Source organism: Nerophis lumbriciformis, linkage group LG03 (genome assembly GCF_033978685.3).
Source record: "Nerophis lumbriciformis linkage group LG03, RoL_Nlum_v2.1, whole genome shotgun sequence".
Lineage (NCBI taxonomy): Eukaryota > Metazoa > Chordata > Actinopteri > Syngnathiformes > Syngnathidae > Nerophis > Nerophis lumbriciformis.
The window spans coordinates 41,901,527-41,927,732 of record NC_084550.2 but is presented as its reverse complement, the minus strand read 5'-3'; the positions used below and the strand labels follow the sequence as shown (position 1 = coordinate 41,927,732).

At 41.5% G+C, this 26,206-nt stretch overlaps 1 protein-coding gene across 1 annotated transcript in view; it reads right to left on the bottom strand.

Annotated features, from left to right (window-relative positions):
- The window catches only part of kif5ab (kinesin family member 5A, b), a 459,246-nt gene that overhangs the window by 186,970 nt on the left and 246,070 nt on the right, over positions 1-26,206 (bottom strand). The gene's annotated exons all lie outside the window — the stretch shown is intronic.

Genomic DNA, 26,206 nt, shown 5'->3' with positions numbered 1-26,206 from the left:
GGGGTTGAATCACCAAAAATGATTCCCGGGCACAGACACCACTGCTGCCCACTGCTCCCCTCACCTCCCAGGGGGTGAACAAGGAGATGGGTCAAATGCAGAAGATAAATTTCACCACACCTAGTGTGTGTGTGACAATCATTGGTACTTTAACTTAACTTAAATTGAGAGCTTTGCCTTCCGGCTCAGCTCCTTCTTCACCACAACGGATCGATATGGCGTCCACATTACTGAAGACGCCGCACCGATCAGCCTGTTGATCTCACGATCCACTCTTCCCTCACTTGTGGACAAAACTTCCGAGGTACTCCTCCCCAACCCGGAGATGGCACTTCACCCTTTTCTGGGCGAGAACCATGGACTCGGACTTGGAGGTGCTGATTCCCATCCCAGTCGCTTCACACTCAGCTGTGAACCGATCCAGTGAGAGCTGAAGATTCTGGCCAGATGAAGCCATCAGGACCACATCATCTGCAAAAAGCAGAAACCTAATCCTGCAGCAAGGCTTCAGAGCCGTAAGAAAAATGCATTTTGCTATGCTGGGATCCGAATGCAACGTTCAACACCTACTTTTCCAGCTCTGTTATGTTAACAATTGTCAACAAGTATTTCATGCAATGCTGGCCCTGAGGCATCTAATTATCTGACTGCGTCTAGATGCCGTTTGCTGTGTGAAAGCATTAGTGGCAATATTCCCTTTCACTAGGTGGTGTATAAAATGCACTGACGAATAAACTCTGATAATGTAATGCTGGATGCCGTGTCCCTTTATGACAGTGCAGAGTTGTAAACATATACCGTATTTTTCGGACTATTAGGCGCACTTAAAATCCTTTCATTTTCTCAAAAATCGACAGTGCACCTCATAACCCGGTGCGCCTAACGTACGGAATAATTTTGGTTGTGCTTACCGACCTCAGAGCAATTTTATTTGGTACATGGTGAAATGATAAGTGTGACCAGTAGATGGTAGTCACAAATAAGAGATATGTGTAGACTGCAATATGACTCAACAACACCAACCTTTTATATGTTCCATTGAAAATATAGAACATTACACACGGTGCTCAAAAATCTGTCAAAATGTTTTAGTACGACTTTGGTAAGCGATGAAGCCGCACCGCTTGATGGATTGTACTGTGCTTCAACATAGGAGTATTATGGTGTGTGTGTATAAGGTAAGACATTATCTGGCGCAATATTATGCAAAAGAAACTTTTCTTAACTTCTGGTACCCGCTGATCTGTATTTGGGATCTGCATAAGTCCTGAAAATGTGCGCGCGTCTGTCTTTGTAGTCCGTGCCTATGCAGTAGTCAATAAGCTTTTTCTTTTTCTCTATCTTCTTGTTATGGGACATTCATACTCCGCTGTTGCCATTTCTAATATAAAATAGTGTAAAGTTATTACTTATATCTGTCAGTAAACTCGCCATGAAAGCGCTAAAACATACCGGTGTAGTGAGTTTACATTATTCACCCAAGGAACTTTAGTTATTAGAGAGTTACGGTCGGACGGTTTTTCACGGGACACATTTACGGCCTTGTTGTTGCACTAGTGAGCCACGGATGAGGAGATGCTGCTCCGTTATTGATTGAAGTCCATCCATCCATTCATTTTCTACCGCTTGTCCCTAGTCTGAATGTCATTAAAACATTTAGCTCCATCTTTTGCCACTTCTTCCACCCCTGTCCTTGCACGCTACACCGCTACAACAAAGACGACTTTCAGAAAGCCACTTGAAGATGATCTGTAAAAAATAATGTATGCAATATTTTATGTTATGTAGACCACAAAGAAGTGTTTTACATTTAGAAAAAAATAATAATGTTATGACTCCTTTAATGCGCCTTATTAACCGGTGCGCCTTTTATATGAAAATAGACCTGACGAGACCCGCTCATCGGCAGTGCGCCTTATAGGGCCGAAAAATACGGTACTGTTTTTCTGGGTTCTGTATAAAAGGAAAAGTCCATCAATGCTGAATCCATGCTATAGCTCCAATGTTCCAAATTTTGCGGAGTCTCCGCGTTAAAGAGGCTTAAGAACAGGCATGATAGTGTCTGTATAAAAGCGGCCTGAGAGGTGGGACAGTCCATTTGTGAAAATGCACACAGTATCCCATCTAGCTGGGTTGTGCATACAGAGCAAAGTGTTCAGGCTATGATGCACCAAATTTAGCCGTAACAAAGCAGGATGTCATCTGCGTGAAAAAATGTATGCTAATTGAAATTATCATCAATTAGAGAGCCAGAATGGACAATTAGAGCTGACAAACCATTGTGTTTGCTGGGCCGAACCAAAACAATTCTTATTAACAATTCAGCTCCCTCTGCAATGGCTTTGGCAGGGTCATGCTATAAACACCCCAGCGAGACCAGCGCAGCGAAAGACGCTCTGAAAGATTCCTCCCCCCTTCTTCAAAGACAACTGGGATCTTGACGCTGTGGAGCAACCTCTAGGCTTATAAACCCCTCTTAAAGATGAGTAGTCTGGATTGCCACAGTACTAAACAACTATTGGGTCATTACAAACCTGGCTTTTTTTGGGCAAAGTCCTAGAAAAGTCGTATACCAACAGCTTTGTGACTTTTTTCTGTGTGTGTTTGATACTTTCCAATCAGGCTTTAGGCCGCACCACAGCACTGAAACAGTGCTGATCAAGGTGACAAATAAATGATATCCGCCTAAACAAAAAGGACGAAAATTGTCAGTCTTGGTTCTGCTGGATCTGAGCACTGTCTTTGACACTGTTGACCATACTATGACCATACAGAGGTTAGAAAACTGGGTGGGAATATCCGGTTCTGCTCTTAACTGGTTCAAGTCATATCTTGATCACAGGACATACTTTGTTGAAATTGGTAACGGTGTGTCGGATCAAATGGCTATGACCTGTGGGGTTCCTCAGGGCTTGATTTTGGGACCCCTATGAACTTGTACATGCTGCCACTCGGTCAGCTACTACGCAGCTTCAATGTGTCCTACCACAACTTTGCAGATGACCCTCAGATCTACGTGTCACTGACGGCAGGTGAACGTCGCCCTGTTGATCCACTTTGTCGCTGCAGTGTGTGGATGCAAAACAATTTTATTCGGCTAAACTCAGACAAAACTGAAATCATTGTCATTGGCCCACAGAAGCACAAAGAAACTGATATTAGTCACCTTGAAGCCCTCTCCCTGAAACCTAATAATCAGGTTAGAAATCGAGGAGTAATATATGAACTCAGACTTGAACTTTAACTGTCACATTAAGTCAAAAAAATCAGCAGCTTTTTACCATCTAAAAAACATTTCAGAAATCAGAGAAATAAATTCTAAATCAGACTTAGAAAGCCTAACCCATGCTTTTGTACCCAGCAAGGGAGAAGTGTCTTGCTCAAGGACACAACGGACGTGACTAGGTTGGTAGAAGCTGGGGGTCGAACCAGGAACCCTCAGGTTGCTGGCAGAGCCACTCTCCCAACAGCGCCACGCCGTCCCCCAGGATTAATCCCAGGAACACCATCCCTACCGGTGGTGGTAGTATAATGCTCTGGTCTGTTTTGCTGCCAATGGAACTGGTGCTTTAAATGGGACAATGAAAAAGGAGGATTACCTCCAAATTCTTCAGGACAACCTAAAATCATCAGCCCGGAGGTTGGGTCTTGGGCGCAGTTGGGTGTTCCAACAGGACAATGACCCCAAACACACGTCAAAATTGGTAAAGGAATGGCTAAATCAGGCTAGAATGAAGGTTTTAGAATGGCCTTTCCAAAGTCCTGACTTAAACGTGTGGACAATACTGAAGAAACAAGTCCATGTCAGAAGACCAACACATTTAGCTGAACTGCACCAATTTTGTCAAGAGGAGTGGTCAAAAATTCAACCAGCAGCTTGTGGATGGCTACCAGAAGCGCCTTATTGCAGTGAAACTTGCCAAGGGACATGTAAGCAAATATTAACATTGCTGTATGTATACTTTTGACCTAGCAGATTTGCTCACATTTTCAGTAGACCCATAATGAATTCATAAAATAACCAAACTGTCACACCTGGGTGAAGTCTTGTCTGGGTTTCGTCTGGTTTCATGTTGTCTTGTCATTTCCTGTTTTATTTTGAAAGGTCAACTCTCCCTCTCGTTTCAGGTCACTTGCCCTTCCTCCCGTTTCACTGGTCTGATGTCTCTCCTGATTGCCTGATTGTGCCCACCTGTGTCACCCTCCCTCATGTGTATAAATGTCTCTTCTTCCTCTTGTCTTGTGCCAGAGTATATCGTCTCGCTACGTACCTCCAGCCTTGTCCACAGCCTTGTCCACAGCCTTGATAAGTATTGTCTCGCTTTATTTATTGAATTCTTTGTTTCCTCGGAGAGAGTGATTTTCTTTTGCTAAAGTTTTTTCGGTCAAGTCTTTTTGTATCAATTTTCTTAGTGCCTTGTCTTCCTTTTTTTCCTCCTTCTGGAGCGCTTTTAGTTTGCAAGCTTCTCGACTTCTTTTCATGAGTGAAATTTTCTTTTTGTAGATTATCATAGATTGTTGGTTTTTTGTTATTAGACTTATATAGAAATTTTGCTATTGCCCTTTTCCTCCTTATGGAGTGATTTTCTGTTTATTGCCTTATGACCTATGCTACACATCCTCTAGTTACTCAAGTATATCATAGATAGATTTTGTAGCCACTTTGTTTAATCACTCTGTCCAAGAGATGGCAAAGAAAACTAATTAAATAAAGTCTGAGTCAATTGTCTCTCTTCTGCATCTGAGTCCTCATTTTTGCCAAGACATAACATTATACTCTGGCCAGAATGGACTCAGCAGAGGCTAAGCAACTGACGGAAATCCTGCGCGCCCAGGAATCACGGCTCGCCCGACAGGAGGATTTTCAGACGGCGATGGCAGCGAACATGGGTCACCTTTCCTCCCAGCTGCAAGGACTACTCGGGCAGTTTGCTCGACCAGAACCGGCGTCTCCGCCCCCCACGGCAACCGCCGCTCCCACTCTGTCGTCACCTCCTACCGGAGCCGGATGCAAGCTGGCCCCTCCGGCGCCATACGCTGGCGCCCCCGGTTTGTGCAAAACCTTTTTGATTGACTGTGCTATTCACTATGAACTAATGCCCCATGCATTTCCCACTGACCGTTCCAAGATTGCTTTCATGATTTCCCATCTTACGGATAGAGCCAAGGCGTGGGCTTCTGCCGAATGGGGGCGGAACTCGTCACTCTGCCACTCATTTACAGACTTTCAAGCTGCTCTAACAAGAACTTTAGACCAGGTGTCCTCCAGCAGAGAAAAGGCACAAGAGCTAAGCAGCTTAAAGCAGGGCAGCGGTTCCGTGTGCGACTACGCCATCCACTTCCGCACGCTGGCAGCTGAAAGTGGGTGGGACGACATGGCGCTCTATGATGTTTTTCTTAAGGGGCTTGGAGCTTCCATACAGGACCTCCTCATTCCCCTAGACCTACCCGATAACCTAGATGCCCTCATCGCGCTCGCTATCAGGACGGACAACCGACTAGCCCAGCTCAAACGACAGCGAGGTGGAGGATCGGAAGCTGCAGTGAGAACCACCCGTCCTTTCGCACCTAGCTGGTCAACGACTCGGCGCCCACCTCCGGAGCTACTTCCTCACCTACGTACAAATCGGGAGGAGGAACCCATGCAGCTGGGGAGAGCCCGACTGACCCCAGAGGAGCGACGCAAGCGGCTGATGGAGGGAAGATGTTTTTACTGTGGAGAGGGCGGCCATCTTGTCGTTTCGTGTCCAACCAAGGGATCCCAGGCGGTGAGTCACGTTCCGGCTGTTCCTCAGATGCCCCGTATTCTTACCAAGATCACGATAACCCATCACACGACCACAATTCTAGAGGCGCTAATAGACTCTGGGGCAGATGAGAGTCTGATGGACTGGGGTTTAGCTAGGAGACTAGGACTCAAGTCAGAACCACTAGCTAAACCCATTAGGGCCAGGTCTCTAAATGGTAAGGAGCTTTTCACCATCACACACATCAGTGAACCTTTCCAAATGAACATAGACGGCCATCAGGAACAAATTTGTCCATACCTGATTATTTCACCCTCTCATTCGCTAATCTTGGGGTATCCATGGCTGTACCAGCATAACCCTCGTGTTGACTGGAAAACAGGGAAGATCAGTGTATGGGGAATGGAATGTACCCAGAAATGTAGTTTTTCTACTGTCCAAAAGAAAAATGTCAAAGAAATTAATCTTTTTTCTGCCAATCCTGCAACAGACTCAGAATTTCCAGACCTGAAATCTGTTCCCTCCTGTTACCACCACCTACGACAAGTCTTCAGCAAGACTAAGGCTCTGTTACTTCCACCCCACCGTTCCTACGACTGTGCCATTGATTTACTGCCCGGGGCCACTATTCCCAAGGGTCGCCTGTATTCTGTCTCTGGTCCAGAAAAAGCTATATAAAGTGTAGCCACTTTGTTTAATCACTCTGTCCAAGAGATAGCAAAGAAAACTAATTAAATAAAGTCTGAGTCAATTGTCTCTCTTCTGCATCTGAGTCCTCATTTTTGCCAAGACATAACACAAACTTCATGAATGTTTTTTGTGACCAACAAGTATGTGCTCCAATCACTATATCACCAACAAAATAAGAGTTGTAGAAATGATTGGAAACTCAAGACAGCCATGACATTATGTTCTTTACAAGTGTATGTAAACTTTTGACCACAACTGTAAATACACTTAATATCAGCGATTGCAATTATTTAAGTCTGCATATTACAAACCCCGTTTCCATATGAGTTGGGAAATTGTGTTAGATGTAAATATAAACGGAATACAATGATTTGCAAATTCTTTTCAACCCATATTCAATTGAATGCACTACAAAGACAACATATTTGATGTTCAAACTCAGTACCTTTTTACCATTTTTTTTTGCAAATAATTACCTTAAAATTTCATGGCTGCAACACGTGCCAAAGTAGTTGGGAAAGGGCATGTTCACCACTGTGTTACATGGCCTTTCCTTTTAACAACACTCAATAAACGATTGGGAACTGAGGAAACTAATTGTTGAAGCTTTGAAAGTGGAATTATTTCCCATTCTTGTTTTTATGTAGAGCTTCAGTCGTTCAACAGTCCGGGGTCTCCGCTGTCGTATTTTACGCTTCATAATGCGCCACACATTTTCGATGGGAGACAGGTCTGGACTGCAGACGGGAGAGGAAAGTACCCGCACTCTTTTATTACGAAGCCACGATGTTGTAACACGTGCTGAATGTGGCTTGGCATTGTCTTGCTGAAATAAGCAGGGGCGTCCATGAAAAAGACGGCGCTTAGATGGCAGCATATGTTGTTCCAAAACCTGTATATACCTTTCAGCATTAATGTTGCCTTCACAGATGTGTAAGTTATCCATGCCTTGGGCATTAATGCACCCCCATACCATCACAGATGCTGGCTTTTGAACTTTGCGTCGATAACAGTCTGGATGGTTCGCTTCCCTTTTGGTCCGGATGACACGATGTCGAATATTTCCAAAAACAATTTGAAATGTGGACTCGTCAGACCACAGAACACTTTTCCACTTTGCATCAGTCCATCTTAAATGATCTTGGGCCCAGAGAAGCTGGCGGCGTTTCTGGATGTTGTTGATAAATGGCTTTCGCTTTGCATAGTAGAGCTTTAACTTGCACTTACAGATGTAGCGACAAACTGTAATTAGTGACAGTGGTTTTCTGAAGTGTTCCTGAGCCCATGTGGTGATATCCTTTAGAGATTGATGTCGGTTTTTGAGGGATCGAAGGTCACGGTCATTCAATGTTGGTTTCCGGCCATGCCGCTTACGTGGAGTGATTTCTCCAGATTCTCTGAACCTTTTGATGATATTATAGACCGTAGATGGTGAAATCCCTAAATTTCTTGCAATTGCACTTTGAGAAACGTTGTTCTTAAACTGTTTGACTATTTGCTCACGCAGTTGTGGACAAAGGGGTGTACCTCGCCCCATCCTTTCTTGTGAAAGACTGAGCATTTTTTGGGAAGCTGTTTTTATACCCAATCATGGCACCTACCTGTTCCCAATTAGCCTGCACACCTGTGGGAGGTTCCAAATAAGTGTTTGATGAGCATTCCTCAACTTTATCAGTATTTATTGCCGTCTTTCTCAACTTCTTTGTCACGTGTTGCTGGCATCAATTTTTAAGTTAATGGTTATTTGCAAAAAAAAAAATATTTTATCAGTTTGAACATCAAATATGTTGTATTTGTAGCATATTCAACTGAATATGGGTTGAAAATGATTTGCAAATCATTGTATTCCGTTTATATTTACATCTAACACAATTTCCCAACTCATATGGAAACGGGGTTTGTAGTTGAATGCCAAATTGAAGAGGGCAGTTTACCAAACATTATAAACATGTAGTAATACAGTACAAACAGCGATAACACCCAATTTTCAGGGGAAATCAGCAATACACGATCATGCACACGCCCACACAGACGCGCCGTTTTCTCACCAAGCAGCAGAGCATTGATTGCAACGTAACATCGATCATTTGTACATAAATAAAAGATGAAGACTCTGCAATAATATCAGGTTAATGGTCAGACACACTTTACTTTTCAGGGTGAGGCTGGGCCGCTTCATGTATTCCACAAAAAAAGCTTTGTTGAAAAAAATCTAATCTCCTCCCTTTAGCATATCCATATGTGGAATTAAAGCAAAATAAATCCAACAAAGCAGCAATATGATTCAGTTTAAGAGACTGTTCAAACTACAAGTGTTCACAAAGTACACAGAATAAGAATTATGATGAATATCTTTAACCCGTTTTTTTTTTTTTTTTTTAGATATATTATTTATGTATTTTAATATTTTCTTGCTTACCATGGTATATTATTTATTTATTCATTCAAGGAAATGGGATACAATGGTTATGGTATGAAAAGGGATAGGATTAAATAAGCTCAGCTTCTTCCTACTCCTTTTCGGACGTGCTGTACTGAAACAACTGGAAATATGTGACGCATCATATTGCATCCTATGCATGTTCCACATAAACTGAAACTGAACTGAACTGAAATGTCTTTATTTTAGTTTTTTTAAACACAAAATAATAATTAAAAAATTAATAACAAAAATAAATATATGTTTGGGGCTGTGGAATACATTTTAATTCCATCTGGTGTCACTGTCGTGTTTACACTGAGAAAGTCTCGATGCACGAACAACGTCATTTCCACAATGGACATCATTTCATCTTATTTTTCCCGTATCAGCAGCACGGGGGTCAACAGATGATAACAGTCTCCTTTCTTTTTGAGCTTGATGTTCATCTCTTTCATGATGACATGAACATCATGGCATTTGTAGATGGAAGAAAGTACCGGGACAGCGAGCGCAAAAGGGCGACTGCTTCCGGACTGTTTGTTATCCACCGTGCTATTGTTGTAAACGTAGTCATGGAAACAAAAAAAAAAACAGATGACATCATATAGGATTATATGTACTGTGGATTTCAATTCAAATACAATGCACATAATGCAGACCTGAGCAATTATTTTGACTCGGGGGCCACATTGACATCTGACATAAGACCTTCTGGAGGAAAAATCTGTGGTCAGATGAAACAAACATTGAGCTGTTTGGCCACAATACCCAGCAATATGTTTGGAGAAAAGGTGAGGCTTTAATCCCAGGAACACCTCCTACCGTCAAGCATGGTGGTGGTAGTATTATGCTGTGGGCCTGTTTTGCTGCCAATGGAACTGGTGCTTTACAGAGAGTAAAGGCGACAATGAAAAAGAAGGATTACCTCCAAATTCTTCCGGACAAGCTAAAATCATCAGCCCGGAGGTTGGGTCTTGGGTGCAGTTGGGTGTTCCAACAGAAGAATGACCCCAAACACACGTCAAAAGTGGTAAAGGAATGGCTAAATCAGGCTAGACCAGTGGTTCTTAACCTTGTTGGAGGTACCGAACCCCACCAGTTTCATATGCGCATTCACCGAACCCTTCTTTAGTGAAAAATAAAATGTTTTTTGTTTTTTTTAAATTCAAGACAAAGTTATATGTTTTTGGTAACACTTTAGTATGGGGAACATATTCTAAGTAACAAAGACTTAATTTAGAGTTATTTGGTTAGGGTCAAGGTTAGAGGGTTAGGGTTATAACAAGGCCATGCCAAATAAGGCATTAATAAGTACTTAATAATGACTAGTTAAGAGCCAATATGTTACTAATTTGCATGTTAATAAGCAACTAATTAATGGTGAATATGTTCCCCATACTAAAGTGTTACCATGTTTTTTTACCGGTGCATAAAATGAACCGTGCATGAACATCACCTTGTTCAAAGAACAAAACCAACACAGTGCATAAACTCACAACAAATTACACACCTGCAAATCAGTCTGACTTCTGCTGTTGCCGTATCTGTATTACGCCGATAGGGAGAAGTTTTTATTTACATGATGAGTCGGGTGTGTCTTGAACTCCGCCGAACCCCTGAGGCCGACTCACCGAACCCCTAGGGTTCGATCGAACCCAGGTTAAGAACCACTGCACTAAGGGAAGATGCCTTTAGATAGTTTCAGGTCCAGATGTCAATCACAGCTCATCCAGAGATTGCTGCTCTTGCCCCCAGGGCATTGTGGAACTTAAAGGAATGCAGTGTATGGATTTTATGAGGAAGTATAAACACATTAGCGACATCTTTTAAAAGCCTCCACCGATAGGAGTATAGGAGTAGAGATCAGGGGTCGGAGATCACTCGACTCAATTGGTCAGAGTGACAACACACGGAGTATGAGACTGTCTTGAAGGTACAAACCCCGTTTCCATATGAGTTGGGAAATTGTGTTAGATGTAAATATAAACGGAATACAATGATTTGCAAATCCTTTTCAACCCATATTCAATTGAATGCACTACAAAGACAAGATATTTGATGTTCAAACTCTTAAACTTTATTTTTTATTTTTGCAAATAATAATTAACTTAGAATTTCATGGCTGCAACACGTGCCAAAATAGTTGGGAAAGGGCATGTTCACCACTGTGTTACATCACCTTTTCTTTTAACAACACTCAATAAAAGATTGGGAACTGAGGAAACTAATTGTTGAAGCTTTGAAAGAGGAATTCTTTCCCATTCTTGTTTTATGTAGAGCTTCAGTCGTTCAACAGTCCGGGGTCTCAGCTGTCCTATTTTACGCTTCATAATGCGCCACACATTTTCGATGGGAGACAGGTCTGGACTGCAGACGGGAGAGGAAAGTACCCGCACTCTTTTATTACGAAGCCACGCTGCTGTAACACGTGCTGAATGTGGCTTGGCATTGTCTTGCTGAAATAAGCAGGGGCGTCCATGAAAAAGACGGCGCTTAGATGGCAGCATATGTTGTTCCAAAACCTGTATATACCTTTCAGCATTAATGGTGCCTTCACAGATGTGTAAGTTACCCATGCCTTGGGCACTAATGCACCCCCATACCATCACAGATGCTGGCTTTTGAACTTAGCGTTGAAAACAGTCTGGATGGTTCGCTTCCCCTTTGGTCCGGATGACACGATGTCGAATATTTCCAAAAACAATTTGAAATGTGGACTCGTCAGACCACAGAACACTTTTCTACTTTGCATGAGTCCATCTCAGATGGTCTCGGGCCCAGAGAAGCCGGCGGCGTTTCTGGATGTTGTTGATAAATGGCTTTCGCTTTGCATAGTAGAGCTTTAACTTGCACTTACAGATGTAGCGAAAAACTGTATTTAGTGACAGTGGTTTTCTGAAGTGTTCCTGAGACCATGTGGTGATATCCTTTAGAGATTGATGTCGGTTTTTGATACAGTGCCGTCTGAGGGATCGAAGGTCACGGTCATTCAATGTTGGTTTCCGGCCATGCCGCTTACGTGCAGTGATTTCTCCAGATTCTCTGAACCTTTTGATTATATTACGGACCGTAGATGTTGAAATCCCTAAATTCCTTGCAATTGCGCTTTGAGAAACGTTGTTCTTAAATTGTTTGACTATTTGCTCACGCAGTTGTGGACAAAGGGGTGTACCTCGCCCCATCCTTTCTTGTGAAAGACTGAGCATTATTTGGGGAGCTGTTTTTATACCCAATCATGGCACCCACCTGTTCCCAATTAGCCTGCACACCTGTGGGATGTTCCAAATAAGTGTTTGATGAGCATTCCTCAACTTTATCAGTATTTGTTGCCACCTTTCCCAACTTCTTTGTCACCTGTTGCTGGCATCAAATTCTAAAGTTAATGATCATTTGCAAAAAAAAAAAAATGTTTATCAGTTTGAACATCAAATATGTTGTCTTTGTAGCATATTCAACTTAATATGGGTTGAACAAATCATTGTATTCCGTTTATATTTACATCTAACACAATTTCCCAACTCATATGGAAACGGGGTTTGTATATAAGGAGAAGTTCCCCTAACCGAGGAAGATAGATTTTCATTTGGCTACCATCTCCACCAGGTTTGCTGCAGCACCTTTGATCAAATGAAAGCCTTTTGTTCAACGAGTCCTCACCGACGTCATCTTTGGTCCATTCACATCACCAGGTCGTCCTCAGGTCCGGACGAGTAGGACAAGACCAGTTATCTACAACACCAGTCACAAAGGGCATGTGCGCAATAGATCAACTTTGGTGTTATTAAAGGAATATCTCAAGGCGAGCCAGCGTGAGGACACCCCGTTTTAAACTTATGGCTCTGTTGAACCAATTTTGGAAGATCTCGGAGTGGAAAAAGGATAAAGCGTGGAGCGCTTGCTTGTGCAACACATTTGAAACTCTGTCTCATCCCAGAAACCCAAGCTGCTAAAGGGTTACGGCCACGTAATGACAAATCAATGAAACTAGAGCTAGAGCACAACGTAAGCGATGCTGCCAGCTTGTACTTCACGCATTTCATTTTGTAGAGAAGATAAGCGGCTAATAATAGCCTTGCTTTACTTCCATAATTAAAAATCTGGGCTGCTTAAAATACCTTTGGGAGAAAATTACATTTAATTTACTAGTAAAACAAATTATTTGACCTAAAAAAAACGAGGCTTTTTTTTCATCAACATAAACATGATGAAAAATGTGTTTATTGGCTCAGTGTGGCCAATTTACTTCCCTTTATCGATGGTGCACCATTTCATCTCAAGCCAAGCATTAATGATAGCAGGATTGATGCGCTAAAAGATTATTCCGGCACAGTTGATGCTCCCAAAGATGATTAATCTGCAGCCCTATTAACCAGCCTTGCCTCGCGGCATCATTTAGTCCACCTTCATTTTACATGTAATTAATTCTCTCTTTGTCACAACAGCGCAAGTCAAAAATTAACTGAAGTCCATTTTACAAACCCCGTTTCCATATGAGTTGGGAAATTGTGTTAGATGTAAATATAAACGGAATACAATGATTTGCAAATCCTTTTCAACCCATATTCAATTGAATGCACTACAAACACAACATATTTGATGTTCAAAATCATAAACTTGATTTTTTTTTGCAAATAATAACTAACTTAGAATTTCATGGCTGCAACACGAACCAAAGTATTTGGGAAAGGGCATGTTCACCAATGTGTTACATGGCCTTTCCTTTTAACAACACTCAGTACTGTGGGAATAAAGGAAACTGAGGAGACACATTTTTTAAGCTTCTCAGGTGGAATTCTTTCCCATTCTTGCTTGATGTACAGCTTAAGTTGTTCAACAGTCCGGGGATCTCCGTTGTGGTATTTTAGGCTTCATAATGCGCCACACATTTTCAATGGGAGACAGGTCTGGACTACAGGCAGGCCAGTCTAGTACCCGCACTCTTTTACTATGAAGCCACGTTGATGTAACACGTGGCTTGGCATTGTCTTGCTGAAATAAGCAGGGGCGTCCATGGTAACGTTGCTTGAATGGCAACACATGTTGCTCCAAAACCTGTATGTACCTTTTAGCATTAATGGCGCCTTCACAGATGTGTAAGTTACCCGTGTCTTGGGCACTAATACACCCCCATACCATCACAGATGCTGGCTTTTCAAATTTGCGCCTAAAACAATCCGGATGGTTCTTTTCCTCTTTGGTCCGGAGGACTCGACGTCCACAGTTTCCAAAAACAATTTGAAATGTGGACTCGTCAGACCACAGAACACTTTTCCACTTTGTATCAGTCCATCTTAGATGAGCTCAGGCCCAGCGAAGCCGACTGCGTTTCTGGGTGTTGTTGATAAACGGTTTTCGCCTTGCATAGGAGAGTTTTAACTTGCACTTACATATGTAGTGACCAACTGTAGTTACTGACAGTGGGTTTCTGAAGTGTTCCTGAGCCCATGTGGTGATATCCTTTACACACTGATGTCACTTGTTGATGCAGTACAGCCTGAGGGATCAAAGGTCACAGGCTTAGCTGCTTACGTGCAGTGATTTCTCCAGATTCTCTGAACCCTTTGATGATATTACGGACCGTAGATGGTGAAATCCCTAAATTCCTTGCAATAGCTGGTTGAGAAAGGTTTTTCTTAAACTGTTCAACAATTTGCTCACGCATTTGTTGACAAAGTGGTGACCTTCACCCCATCCTTGTTTGTGAATGACTGAGCATTTCATGGAATCTACTTTTATACCCAATCATGGCACCCACCTGTTCCCAATTTGCCTGTTCACCTGTGGGATGTTCCAAATAAGTGTTTGATAAGCATTCCTCAACTTTATCAGTATTTATTGCCACCTTTCCCAACTTTTTTGTCACGTGTTGCTGGCATCAAATTCTAAAGTTAATGATTATTTGCAAAAAAAAAAAAAGGGTTATCAGTTTGAACATCAAATATGTTGTCTTTGTAGCATATTCAACTGAATATGGGTTGAAAATGATTTGCAAATCATTGTATTCCGTTTATATTTACATCTAACACAATTTCCCAACTCATATGGAAACAGGGTTTGTAAGAAGACGGGGAAAAAAAGGACATTCTGGGTTATGTGAGATGAATAGACGACGATACGGGATTGGGAGAATGATGCTGCTTGGTCACGGTTTGCAGAAGGACTTAAATGGCTGCACGGTTGAGAAGAAGCTGCTTGGTGGTGCAGATGAGCGCCAGTGACAGTGAGTGATGACCGGCCCTCCTGCAGCAGGAGACTCCCCGTGAGAACAAGATGAAGTCAGCTGAGGTGACAACCAAGTGGAGACCCCAATCAATGTCACATGTGTCCATTTGCATTATTCCACTGTGAGTAATTATCTATCAGCCTTACATTGGACTAATGTCCCGACACCAATTTTTTTAGTACCGGTACCAAAATGTATTTCGATACTTTTCCGTACTTTTCAGTACTTTTTTAAATAAGGGGGACCACAAAAAATTGTATTATTGGCTTTATTTTAACAATAAATCTTAGGGTACATTAAACATGTGTTTATTATTGCAATTTAGTCCTTAAATAAAATAGTGAACATACTAGACAACTTGTCTTTTAGTAGTAAGTAAACAAGCAAAGGCTCCTAATTAGTCTGCTGACGTATGCAGTAACATATTGTGTCATTTATTATTCTACTATTTTGTCAAAATTATGAGGGACAAGCTGTAAAAATTGATTATTAATCCATTCTTCCATTCCATCCATATTTTCTGTTTCATCATGTTCTATCTACACTTCTGTTAAAATGTAATAATCACTTATTCTTCTGTTGTTTGATACTTTACATTAGTTTTGGATGATACCACACATTTAGGTATCGATCCGATACCAAGTAGTTACAGGGTCATACATTGGTCATATTCAAAGTCCTCATGTGTCCAGGGACATATTTCCTGAGTTTATAAACATAATATACATTTAAAAAAAAAAGGAAACATTTTTTTTGACTATAAAAAATATCGATGTAATTATAGTAGTATCGACTAGATTTGCTATTGTACTTGGTATCATTACAGTGGATGTCAGGTGTAGATGCATCCATGGCATTTGTTTACATTCAGGTTTCTAGCTTGCTGTTAGCGGTTAGCTATTGTATCCTCCTATGGTGTGTAGTGAAGCATGTTTAGCTATTCCTCGTCCTGCAATGATAATATTACTTGTAAGAAACATACTTTATTTGTCGCCATGGAGATCAGGATTAGTGATTTAGAAGTAGCTAAAACACTGCCGACTGCGAATGGACGTTCGCCACTATCTTTACTTTTTAAGCCAACATGCATCCATTCTCCCTTTTCTGTCTACACACTGTGTCTGCTTGTAAGTACTCTGTGATTGTGCGCTGCCGAACATGCTCCTCTACTCGTAAAACCAGCAATGTCACGACGTGAGGCCCGGGAACCGGTACTTTTCAAACAGAGTATAGTACCGTTTTTATTCATTAGTACCGCTATACTAAACTAGTACCGGTATACCGTACAACCCTACATTGGACTAAACTAGAGTAAACACTAATTGAGTGCATCTTATTTGAAACCTTAATAGGCCACAATGTACGGCTATGCCATGCACCCGGCGACTATAGGAGACTGCATTTGGTTGAATCAAAGTGTTAAAGGGGAACATTATCACCAGACCTATGTAAGCGTCAATATATACCTTGATGTTGCAGAAAAAACACCATATATTTTTTTAACCGATTTCCGAACTCTAAATGGGTGAATTTTGGCGAATTAAACGCCTTTCTAATATTCGCTCTCGGAGCACATCGGGAAGCAATCCGCCATTTTCTCAAACAGTCAAATCAGCTCTGTTATTTTCCGTTTTTTCGACTGTTTTCCGTACCTTGGAGACATCATGCCTCGTCGGTGTGTTGTCGGAGGGTGTAACAACACGAACAGGGACGGATTCAAGTTGTACTAGTGGCCCAAAAGATGCGAAAGTGGCAAGAAATTGGACGTTTGTTCTGCACACTTTACCATACTTGCCAACCTTGAGACCTCCGATTTCGGGAGGTGGGGGGAGGGGGTGGGCGTGGTCGGGGTGGGACGGGGGCGTGGCTAAAAGGGGAGGGGTATATTTACAGCTAGAATTCACCAAGTCCAGTATTTCATATATATATATATATATATATATTTATATATATATATATATATATATTTATATATATAAGAAATACTTGACGTTCAGTGAATTCTAGCTATATATATATATATATATATACATATATATATATATATATATATATATATATATATATATATTTTATTATATATATATATATATTTTTATTATATATATATATATATATTTTTTTTATTTTTTTATTTTTTTATTATACATATATATATATATATATATATATATATTTTATTATATATATATATATTTTTATTATATATATATATATATATATATATTATTATACATATACATATATATATATATATATATATATATATATATATATATATATATATATTATTATATTATTATACATATACATATATATATATATATAAATATATAAAATAAATACTTGAATTTCAGTGTTCATTTATTTACACATATACACACACATAACACTCATCTACTCATTGTTGAGTTAAGGGTTGAATTGTCCATCCTTGTTCTATTCTCTGTCACTATTTTTCAAACCATGCTGAAGATGAAGACCTCTCTGAAGATGCATTGCTGTGTGGCACGCACAAAAGTGCTTTCATCAAATGCACTAGATGGCAGTATTGTCCTGTTTAAGAGTGTCACAACATTGCTGTTTACGGCAGACGAACTGCTTTACGGTATACAAAAACGTGACTGCTGTTGTGTGTTGTTACCGCGCTGGGAGGACGTTAATGAAACTGCCTAACAATAAACCCACATAAGAAACCAAGAACTCGCCCTCCATCATTCTACAGTTATAACGTGATTGGGCAGGTATGCTGTTAATATTGTGGGTTCGCCTGAATTTCGGGAGATTTTTGGGAGAAAATTTGTCCCGGGAGATTTTCGGGAGAGGCGCTGAATTTCGGGAGTCTCCCGGAAAATCCGGGAGGGTTGGCAAGTATGCACTTTACCGACGAAAGCTATGCTACGACAGAGATGGCAAGAATGTGTGGATATCCTGCGACACTCAAAGCAGATGCATTTCCAACGATAAAGTCAAAGAAATCTGCCGCCAGACCCCCATTGAATCTGCCGGAGTGTGTGAGCAATTCAGGGACAAAAGACCTCGGTAGCACGGCAAGCAATGGCGGCAGTTTGTTCCCGCAGACGAGCGAGCTAAACCCCCTGGATGTCTTGGCTCACATCGTCCCTTATGCCACCGAAAATGATCAAGAGAAGAATATCGACCCTAGCTTCCCTGGCCTGCTGACATCAACTCCAAAACTGGACAAATCAGCTTTCAGGAAAAGAGAGCAAATGAGGGTATGTCTACAGAATATATTAATTGATGAAAATTGGGCTGTCTGCACTCTCAAAGTGCATGTTGTTGCAAAATGTATTTCATATGCTGTAAACCTAGTTCATAGTTGTTAGTTTCCTTTAATGCCAAACAAACACATACCAATCGTTGGTTAGAAGGCGATTTCCGAATTTATCCTCGCTTTCTCCCGTGTCGCTGGCTGTCGTGTCGTTTTCGTCGGTTTTGCTTGCATACGGTTCAAACCGATATGGCTCAATAGCTTCAGTTTCTTCTTCAATTTCGTTTTCGCTACCTGCCTCCACACTACAACCATCCGTTTCAATACATGCCTAATCTGTTGAATCGCTTAAGCCGCTGAAATCCGAGTCTGAATCCGAGCTAATGTCGCTATACCTTGCTGTTCTATGCGCCATGTTTGTTTGTGTTGGTATCACTGTGTGACGTCACAGGAAAATGGACAGGTGTATATAACGATGGTTAAAATCAGGCACTTTGAAACTTTTTTTAGGGATATTGCGTGATGGGTAAAATTTTGAAAAAAACTTCGAAAAATAAAATAAGCCACTGGGAACTGATTTTTAATGGTTTTAACCCTTCTGAAATTGTGATAATGTTCCCCTTTAAAGATGCTTTATGTCACGGTTAGTAGACACAATTAATTTGATTCTTGGGCGTAATGATTCCATTCAGAATCGATTCCCAATTCAAAATGATTCTCGATTCCAAAATAGATACTTTTTTTAAGAACATTGGGTGCCAGTTCTATGATTAACTACATTTCTCCATAAAATAGATAAAACAGCTCTGATCATTTTTTTTAATTACTTAAAAGAAAACTGGTTTTGTTTTAATGAAAGGATACCTGTGGTGTGCCGTCAGGGCCAGTAAGGTCTTCTCTGCCGGGCGAACATAACCAGAAATCATGATCATAATTAAAGATAAAAGTAATTTTTTATTTACTTTCCCTAAATATCTAAAAGTATTCATATTCTCTTCATGTCATATTATGCTCCTTCCAGTGCTGTTGTTTTTAGTTTTAGTTTGTATACAATCAGAATTCAGCTAGCTTTTGTTGCCATGCTGTACCAAATCTGCCCGAGGCCTTCAGAATCAACAATGTCTGTGCACTGTCAGTGAACGGGCACATACAGTTGATAGATAATTGCGATAGCCAATAAAATCACGAGTTGTTGTCAGTAAGGCCTTCTCACGTTGAACGGGAAATGTACGCGTCCTGTGATTGGATACTCACTGGTTTAAGCTGCGGCGGTGCAATGCAGATGAGCAGAGCCAGACCCAGGACCGCTAGCGGATGAATTTGAGGACACATACAGTTGATAGGCAGTTGCGATAGCCAATCAGATCAGTTGTTGACAGTAGCCTATCTGGGTAGCCTGATGTTAAAGGCCTACTGAAATGTGATTTTCTTATATAAACGGGGATAGCAGGTTCATTCTATGTGTCATACTTGATCATTTCGCGATATTGCCATATTTTTGCTGAAAGGATTTAGTAGAGAACATCGACGATAAAGTTCGCAACTTTTGGTCGCTGATAAAAAAGCCTTGCCTGTACCGGAAGTAGCAGACAATATGCGCGTGACGTCACAGGTTGTGGAGCTCCTCACATCCGCACATTGTTTACAATCATGGCCACCAGCAGCGAGAGCGATTCGGACCGAGAAAGCGACGATTTCCCCATTAATTTGAGCGAGGATGAAAGATTTGTGGATGAGGAAAGTGAGAGTGAAGGACTAGAGGGCAGTGGGAGCGATTCAGATAGGGAAGATGCTGTGAGAGGCGGGTGGGACCTGATATTCAGCTGGGAATGACTAAAACAGTAAATAAAAACAAGACATATATACATACTCTATTAGCCACAACACAACCAGGCTTATATTTAATGTGCCACAAATTAATCCCGCATAACAAACACCTCCCCCCACCCGTCCATATAACCCGCCAATACAACTCAAACAACTGCACAACACACTCAATCCCACAGCCCAAAGTACCGTTCACCTCCCCAAAGTTCATACAGCACATATATTTCCCCAAAGTCCCCAGAGTTACGTACGTGACATGCACATAGCGGCACGCACGTACGGGCAAGCGATCAAATGTTTGGAAGCCGCAGCTGCATGCGTACTCACAGTACCGCGTCTGCGTATCCAACTCAAAGTCCTCCTGGTAAGAGTCTATGTTGTCCCAGTTCTCCACAGGCCAATGGTAAAGCTTGACTGTCATCTTTCGGGAATGTAAACAATGAAACACCGGCTGTGATATCCGGCACAACGGTCAGGGGGTGCATTCTACGGCGGGGGTGCGTTATCCGGCACAACACCTGCCGCAGTACACCGCTTCCCACCTACAGCTTTCTTCTTTGCGGTCTCCATTGTTCAATGAACAAATTGCAAAAGATTCACTAACACAGATGTCCAGAATACTGTGGAATTTTGCGATGAAAACAGACGATTTAATAGCTGGCCACCATGCTGTCCCAAAATGTCCTCTACAATCTGTGATGTCACGCGCAGGCGTCATCATACCGAGACGTTTTCAGCAGGATATTTTGCGCGAAATTTAAAATTGCACTTTAGTAAGCTAACCCGGCCGTATTGGCATGTGTTGCAATGTTAAGATTTTATCATTGATATACAAACTATCAGACTGCGTGGTCGGTAGTAGTGGGTTTCAGTGGGCCTTTAACGAGACTGTGATTGGATAATTACTTGTCATTCCAAAGTAAGTATCCAGTCGCAATTTCAATTCACTAAAGCACGAAGTGTTGCGCCGTAGCCAAACCGGGCTAGCAGAGAAATCACCGATACTCACTTTTTTAACCCACAAAGAAGGAGAAAAAAAGGTTGATTAGGTGGCAGATATATATTTGCAAGAAGGATATTTAAAGAGAAACTACATCTTGTGAGACCATGTCAGCCAACGCCGGAAGATAGCTTAGCTATCCCGGCGATGAAATGGGGAAATGCCCGTCACTTGCACTCGAATCAACCGACTATGAGCGGTACCACTGGCTTATACGGCGTCGAATGGGTGCTAAAAATTGTGAGTTCAAATATTATATTTTTTTATTTTTTCACGTTTAATATGTTTTCTGCAATTTGAATTTTGACAGTACCACATAAGATATCTTTTAATTGCTGATGCGGGTTTATTGATTTTTAAATGCGTGAGAAAATAACCCGATGTCATGATCCGTGGTCCGGATCATGTTTTTGTTATGTTCTGTTAGTTTTGGACTCCCTTAGTTCCTGTTTTTGTGCACCCTTGTCTGTTACCATGGTTACTTATTATTTCTACCTGACTCTGATTAGTGTTCGCCCGCTCACCTGCTTCGCGAGCACTAATCAGAGGCAATATTTAAGCTTGCCTTTGCCAGGCAGTCGTGCTGGCGTCATTGTTCGCTTCATGCCTGGTCCACGTAAGTCTGTTTGTTCATGCCACAGCTAGTAAGTTTTCTAATTCATGATTCCAGTGCTAAGTTGTGGTTCTTTAGCTTCTTGTGCGAACGGCACGCTTTCCTTTTGCTTGTTTCCTGTATTTGGTTTAAGCTATGATTTATGACAGTATATCATACTCCTACCTTCACGCTTTGTCCGGAGTTGTCCGTTCTGCATCCCGGGAGAACGGCCCCGCAGTGAGCTGCGACCCCCCACGTGACACCCGTTTTGTACACCGTTGAGGTGATTCAATGCAAAGTAAATGTGTTTCTGTATAGTATTTCTAAAGCAATGGTCATGTGGTGACATCAATTATGGTATTTTGAGAGGTAATCATTTAAGTCGGACATCACTGAAGGCTTAAGTGGGAAAGGCACGGCCCGTCACTGAAATATACCCAAACATTTATTAAAATCAAATACCAATAAGGCAACAAGAGAAGTATCCCACATTTCTCTTTTCTAAAGTAAATGTGTACAGCAGCTATAGATCATCTACAACCCCTGTTTCCATATGAGTTGGGAAATTGTGTTAGATGTAAATATAAACGGAATACAATGTTTTGCAAATCATTTTCAACCCATATTCAGTTGAATATGCTACAAAGACAACATATTTGATGTTCAAACTGATAAACATTTTCTTTTTGTGCAAATAAACATTCACTTTAGAATTTCATGCTAGCAACACATGACAAAGAAGTTGGGAAAAGTGGCAATAAATACTGATAAAGTTGAGGAATGCTCATCAAACACTTATTTGGAACATCCCACAGGTGAACAGGCAAATTGGGAACAGGTGGGTGCCATGATTGGGTATAAAAGTAGATTCCATGAAATGCTCAGTCATTCACAAACAAGGATGGGGTGAAGGTCACCACTTTGTCAACAAATGCGTGAGCAAATTGTTGAACAGTTTAAGAAAAACCTTTCTCAACCAGCTATTGCAAGGAATTTAGGGATTTCACCATCTACGGTCCGTAATATCATCAAAGGGTTCAGAGAATCTGGAGAAATCACTGCACGTAAGCAGCTAAGCCTGTGACCTTCGATCCCTCAGGCTGTACTGCATCAACAAGTGACATCAGTGTGTAAAAGATATCACCATATGGGCTCAGGAACACTTCAGAAACCCACTGTCAGTAACTACAGTTGGTTGCTACATCTGTAAGTGCAAGTTAAAACTCTCCTATGCAAGGCAAAAACCGTTTATCAACAACACCCAGAAACACCGTCGGCTTCGCTGGGCCTGAGCTCATCTAAGATGGACTGATACAAAGTGGAAAAGTGTTCTGTGGTCTGACAAGGCCACATTTCAAATTGTTTTTGGAAACTGTGGACGTCGTGTCCTCCGGACTAAAGAGGAAAAGAACCATCCGGATTGTTATAGGCGCAAAGTTGAAAAGCCAGCATCTGTGATGGTATGGGGGTGTATTAGTGCCCAAGACATGGGTAACTTACACATCTGTGAAGGCACCATTAATGCTGAAAGGTACATACAGGTTTTGGAGCAACATATGTTGCCATCCAAGCAACGTTACCATGGACGCCCCTGCTTTTTTCAGCAAGACAATGCCAAGCCACGTGTTACATCAACGTGGCTTCATAGTAAAAGAGTGCGGGTACTAGACTGGCCTGCCTGTAGTCCAGACCTGTCTCCCATTGGCATTATGAAGCCTAAAATACCACAACGGAGACCCCAGGACTGTTGAACAACTTAAGCTGTACATCAAGCAAGAATGGGAAAGAATTCCACCTGAGAAGCTTAAAAAATGTGTCTCCTCAGTTCCCAAACATTTACTGAGTGTTGTTAAAAGGAAAGGCCATGTAACACAGTGGTGAACATGCCCTTTCCCAACTACTTTGTCATGTGTTTCAGCCATGAAATTATAAGTTAATTATTATTTGCAAAAAAATAAATAAAGTTTATGAGTTTGAACATCAAATATCTTGTCTTTGTAGTGCATTCAATTGAATATGGGTTGAAAAGGATTTGCAAATCATTGTATTCCGTTTATATTTACATCTAACACAATGTCCCAGCTCATATGGAAACGGAGTTTGTACATCAACTATATGATTTACCTGAGTGGCTGGACAGGACAGATTTAAAATCAATTTGTTTTTTAAATAAATTAGGAATCGTTGCAAATAAGAATCGCAATTTATTCAAATATGAAAACTTTTTGACACCCTGACTATTAGGTGCTTAGGGTTTCATCATTGTGACTCACCCTTCTCTTAGTTCAAACCTTCAGGATACGCACAGGCACAGAGAAAAATAACAAATGATTTATTAACAAGTGTTGAATCGTTTCGCTCACCTGTTTAAACTCTAACCAGCGGCCACTGCATCCATTTTTTGAACCCCTTTGTGCATTATGTCAGCCATATACCATGTATATTTGGACGTTTCTACAGAGGCACTATAGAGAGCCTACTGACCAACTGCATCTCTGTCTGGACTGGAGCCTGCAGTGCCTCAGACTGGAAGTCTCTACAGAGAGTGGCAAGGACGGCGGAAAAGATCATCAGGACTCCTCTTCCTCCTATCCGGGAGATCGCAAAAAGCCGCTGCCTGACCAGGGCTCAGAAAATCTGTAGAGACTCCTCCCACCCCCACCAAGGACTGTTTTCACTGCTGGACTCTAGAAAGAGGTTCCGCAGCCTCCGTAGCAGAACCTCCAGGTTCTGTAACAGCTTCTTCCCTCAGGTCATAAGACTCTTGAACGCACCATAATAATTCCCTCAATTCCCCCCCAAAATAGATTAACTGGCTGGAATATAAAGATAATATAACATGCATCCACAAACGTGGATGCATATGCAAAAGTGCATTATATTTATCTGTACAGTAATGTAATTATTTATATTTGCACCTTATTGCTCTTTAATCCTGCACTACAACGAGCTTATCTGTACTGTAAAGTTCAAATTTGAATGACAATAATAGGAAGTTTAAGTCTAAGTTTGAGTTCATATATGGCAACACTACTGTAGTGTAAACCATATGGTATACGTTCTACATTGCTAGCAATTGCGTCCGTTGTTCCTCTTTGTCCACCATGTTTGATGGCTGCATATTTTCCTACAAGTCGTTTAAATTCCGACAAAGCAAGCGCAGGAACAGCTTTTGTGTATGTGGTCATCTTGATTTCTGACCTCATAATTGGAACGCTCACAATTCGGCTGTGAGATCATTCCCAGTTCCAACTTCCAAGGTAAATGGAACATACCATTCGTGAGGCATACGGTGGCCATTTTGAATCGAGTTCAAGTTACCACATATATTTTCGAGAAGTCCTCCCATTATTAACCTAAGGCCATGTCTACACTAAGTCGTTCAACCCCTTAAACGAATAATTATTTAGCCTAAGCCCCGTTTCAGCCACGCTAAACCAGCGTTTAAAGGCCTACTGAAACCCACTACTACCGACCACGCAGTCTGATAGTTTATATATCAATGATGAATTCTTAACGTTGCAACACATGCCAATATGGCCGGGTTAGCTTACTAAAGTGCAATTTTAAATTTTGCGCGAAATATCCTGCTGAAAACGTCTCGGTATGATGACGCCTGCGCGTGACGTCACGGATTGTTGAGGACAATTTGGGACAGCATGGTGGCCAGCTATTAAGTCGTCTGTTTTCATCGCAAAATTCCACAGTATTCTGGACATCTGTGTTGGTGAATCTTTTGCAATTTGTTCAATGAACAATGGAGACAGCAAAGAAGAAAGCTGTAGGTAGGAAGCGGTGTATTGCGGCAGGTGTTGTGCCGGATAACGCACCCCCGCCGTAGAATGCACCCCCTGACTGTTGTGCCGAAGAACACAGCCGGTGTTTCAATGTTTACATTCCCGAAAGATGACAGTCAAGCTTTACCATTGGCCTGTGGAGAACTGGGACAACATAGACTCTTACCAGGAGGACTTTGAGTTGGATACGCAGACGCAAATCTTTCATCCTCGCTCAAATTAATGGGGAAATCGTCGCTTTCTCGGTCCGAATCGCTCTCGCTGCTGGTGGCCATGATTGTAAACAATGTGCGGATGTGAGGAGCTCCACAACCTGTGACGTCACGCTACTCGTCTGCTACTTCCGGTACAGGCAAGGCTTTTTTATCAGCGACCAAAAGTTGCAAACTTTATCGTCGATATTCTCTACTAAATCTTTTCAGCAAAAATATGGCAGTATCGCGAAATGATCAAGTATGACACATAGAATGGACCTGCTATCCCCGTTTAAATAAGAAAATCGCATTTCAGTAGGCCTTTAAGGTTCCCCTCCTCGGACAAATCTTTACACGGGTAAGTGCGCCGTGTATTTCTTGAATCTCCGGCTCTTAGCTTTGTATGGATTCATTGATTGTTCACAAAGTGAGTTCGGAGAGGAAGTGACGCCAGAAAGACCGCGCCCCACACAGGAAGT